The following is a 4190-nucleotide window of genomic DNA, read 5'->3' as shown; positions in this document are numbered from 1 at the left end:
TGGCCGGGAGCGGCCACTGTACTCCAGTCTGGGCGGCAGAGTGAGACTCCAACTCAAAAATAAATAAATAAATAAATCAGCCAGTAAATTTTTACTGATTTAAACAATCCTGCTAAAACAAAAACTTCTCTGTTCCAATAATGTTCCTTCATTTCCCTGCCTCCAGGCAAAACTCTTCCAAAGTAATTAACTGCTGTTATTTAGGTGTGTATCCTTCCCCACATTTTTCCTTGAGTTAATATGCACTCATAGCCGGGCTCGGTGGTTCAGCCTGTAATCCGCGCCTTGGGAGGCTGAGGTGAGTGGATTGCCTGAGCCCGCGGGTTCGAGACCTGCCTAGGCAGCGAGACCTCATCTTTACAATAAATAAAAAAATCAGCTGGGCATGGTGGCGCATGCCTGCAATTCCGGCTACTCGGAAGGCTGAGGCGGAAGGATCGCCGGAGCCCAGCAGGTCGAGGCTGCGGTGGCTGGGAGCGGTCACTGCACTCCAGTCTGGGCGACCAAGTGAGACTCCAACTCAAAAAAAAAAAAAAAAGATGGCATTCCTAGGGGCAGAGATGGGGTGGGCAGGAGGAGGGGTTTGGCTGAAGCACAGGGCAGGCGATGGCTGAGCTATGAGAGAAGGCAGGAAAGGCAGATAGATGGGGCTTGGAAAGCCTAACTGCTGGGCCGGGGTAACTTTGGCAATTGGGAGCTACAGGAGATATTTTAATGAGGAAGATGCTTACAACCTGAGTCAGGTTTGGGGCAGTTCCTCTGGCCATAGGATGAAGAGAGTCATAGGAGATGCAGCAACTTTCCAGGGGATTCTGAGAGGAGCTGGAATGTGCACTCCAAATTTGTGCCCTTCTCTCTCCATGGGTGTAGTCAGTGAACATCAGTGTGAACCGGGCACTGCACTTAGGGCCACAGTCCATGTCGCTGCATCCAGCCTACATGAGACCAGGAGGAGACATTACTACTTCCCTTTTACATTGAGGAAACTGAGCCTCAGAAGGGTTCAGTAATTTGCGAAAGGTCATGCAAACCAGTAAGTGACAGAGCAGGAACCATGAAGCCCGCATGTGGTTCCAGGGACCTGCCTGGTCTGTAGACCCCTGCTTCGTCCCTTCAGTGGCTATCCAGTGCCCAGTCTGGGCAGGCTCCATGTCACACACTTGCAGCGCTGGGCTTGGCGTAACCCCTAACTGAGAAACAAAAGCATTTCCCATGCCAGGGCTGGGTGAAGACCGGTGTCCTGCCCCACAGGCCAGCTCAGAGCATCCAGGGAACTGCAGTTTTTCAAGCCTGAATGTCCAGGGAACAGGACAGGCATTTCTCCGCTGCTCCTCTCCCCCTTCTCTGGGCTCTACTGCCTCATCTGTCTCTCTGATGGGGAGGGAGGCTGGGGACAAGGAGGAAAAATGGCTGCTCGATGGAGGGTGAGGACCTCCTTGCACCATCCCCTGGACACCACCTCCCCTCCCCCGCTTTATGTTGCTCTCCCCTTCTTGGTGACTCTTGGTCTCCTCTTTCCCAAAGTTATCTTCTCTCCAATTCTGTCTTTCACAAATGACTCAGCCCTCAATAACTGTTCCCTGGGGCTTCTGACTCATCTTATCGTCATCTCTTTTGGGAGGTGGAGGCAAGAGGACTGCCTGAACTCAGGGGTTCAAGACCAGCCTGAACAACATGGCAAGACCTCATCTCTACAATAAATCAAAAAAATTAGCCAGGCGTGGTGGCACATGCCTATAGTTCTAGTTACTTGGAAGGCTGAGGCAGAAGGGTCACCTGCCCAGAAGGTAGAATCTGCAGTAGCTGTGAGCATTCCACTGCCCTCCAGCCTAGGTGACAGAGTGAGACACTGACTCAAAAAAAAAAAAAAAAAATTAAAAAACATCCTCTTGGTGCCCCTATTCTACGATTCTTGAATTGGTTTTTATCCTGACATGCCACTGCTCAAGAATCTTCAATGGCTCCCTATGGCCCACTTAACAGCCTACACAGACTCTCTCCTATACCTTTCAAACATCATCAGCCTTGTGGAGTCTTTCCAGAACCACCATGAGGTACTGTGCCTCTCCCCAGGGTTCCCCCAGGGTACTCTTAATACAGGTTGAACATCCAAAGGTGAAACCTGCTCCTCTGTAGTCCAGTTGTCTGAACTGCACAGATTACTTAGCGTCATGGATCGAATTGTGCCCCGCCCCCAAACTCATCTGTTAAAATCCTAACCCCTAGTCCCTCAGAATGTGACTTATTTGGAAACAGGGTCGTTGCAGATACAATTAGTTAAGTTAGGATGAGGTCATACTGGAGCAGGGTGGGCTCTTAATATAACTGATGTCCTTTTAGAAAGAGGAAGTTTGGACAGAGACACATGCAGGGAGAACACCACGTGCATGTGAAGGCAGAGATGGGGTGAGGTATCTACAAACCAAGGAACCCCAAAGATTGCCAACAACCCACAGAAACTGGGAGAGAGAGAAGCTGATCCTCCCTCACAGCCCTGGGAAGGAACTAACCCTATCAACACCTGTATCTCATACTCTGAAAATGTGTAACTATATTTCTGTTGTTTTAAGCCACCCAGTTACAACAGCCCTAGCAAATACATGCAGTTCTAGGTGAGCCTCAGTTTCCTCATCTGTAATATGGAGATAATACAGTCAATAATTATAATCACTCACATTTTTTTTGAGTTGTAGTCTCACTCTGTTGCCCAGGCTGGAGTGCAGTGGCACGCTCACTGACACCGCAGCCTCCACCTGCTGAGCTCAGGTGATCCTTCTGCCTCAGCCTTCCAAGTAGCTGGAACCACAGGTGTGCACCACCATGCCCAGCTTATTATTATTATTTATTTATTGTAGGGACGAAGTCTCACTAAGTTGCCCAGCCTGTCTCAGACCCCTGAGCTAAGGCAATCCTCTCACCTCGGCCTCCCACTGCGCCTGGTCCAACTCACATTTTTAAATCACTTATTTAGGCACTTTCTCTAGGCAACTTCTCAGTCCTCACAATAACCCTATGAAGTAGCTTTTGTTATCCTCGCTTTTTTACAGATGGGGAAGCTGGGCACAGAGAGGTTAAGGAACTGCCCAAAGACACTGAGCTGGTAAGTAACACAGCCAGGGTTCAAATCGACCTTCTTAACTCTGAGTTTACAGCTCTTGAGAGCCACCTGGCAGGGCTGTTTGTGGACCGTGAACAAGCTCAGGAATGACCAATGCTTGCGAAGGCGTCTAATGCACAGTTACTACTCAGTGCACAATAGCTGTTGTGGTTTTACCTTTGGCACTTGGAGCCCAGCACACACTGGGCATGTGCAGTTGAAAAGAACATGTGAGCCAGGCTCAGTGGCTCAGCCTGTAATCCCAGCGCTTTGGAAGGCTGAGGTGAGTGGTTTGCCTGAGCCCGCAGGTTTGAGACCCACCCGGGCAACTTGGCGAGACCTCATCTCTGCAATAAATCAAAAATTAGCCAGGCATGGTAGCATGTGCCTGTAGTTCCAGCTACTTGGAAGGCTGAGGTAGAAGGATGGCTGGAGCCCAGCAGGTCAAGGCTGCGGTGGCCGGGAGCGTGCCACCATCCAGTCTGGGTGACAGAGTGAGACTCCAACTCAAAAAAAAAAAAAAAAGAGTTGGACTTCCCCAACTTCATCAGTTTAGTAACTGATGACTTCACTTGCTTTTCTGAGATTACTCAGGGGTGGATAACCTTGGTAACACTTTCAAGTTTTGTTTTCCCCTTAGTAATTTAGAGAAACTGAAAGTTAGACTTGCAGGCAATATCACAACAAGCCAAAGGACAAGAGGCTGGGAAATCACTGGACCACAAACTTAGACTCCAAACTGAGCAGGCAACTTGCTCTGGGTCAATAACAAGTTTGGGAGCAAGATCCACTCTCTGCCCAGGAAGCTTTGGCCTGTTTTCCGGGACCAGGAGGGCCAAAGCCTCTGGCTGGGGCCTCAGTCCAGTACCCATTCCTCATTTTCCCACAGGGCTCACCAGTGGAAGCTTGGTGTAGAGGAAAGAATGGGACTGTCAGGTGGGACTCAGTTTCCCTGTTATAAGAACAGCAAGTTGGACCAGATGCCCCAAAGTCAGCTCCCAGATGTGAGTCTAAGGCTCTCTCATGGCAGGGAGCCTTCTGGGGTGTGATATATACACCAAGCACCCCCCCCCCAGCAGTGTGGGGAATCTTA

The 4190-nt window shown here is 49.8% G+C and overlaps 1 protein-coding gene across 3 annotated transcripts in view; it reads right to left on the bottom strand.

Moving 5' to 3' along the window:
• The window catches only part of ISG20 (interferon stimulated exonuclease gene 20), a 17201-nt gene that overhangs the window by 12214 nt on the left and 797 nt on the right, over positions 1-4190 (bottom strand). The window lies entirely within an intron of this gene.

This window comes from Carlito syrichta, unplaced genomic scaffold (genome assembly GCF_000164805.1).
Source record: "Carlito syrichta isolate Samal-C Ts95f unplaced genomic scaffold, Tarsius_syrichta-2.0.1 Scaffold313872, whole genome shotgun sequence".
NCBI lineage: Eukaryota > Metazoa > Chordata > Mammalia > Primates > Tarsiidae > Carlito > Carlito syrichta.
The sequence above is the reverse complement of the archived record's forward strand: the minus strand, read 5'-3'. Positions and strand labels throughout refer to the sequence as shown.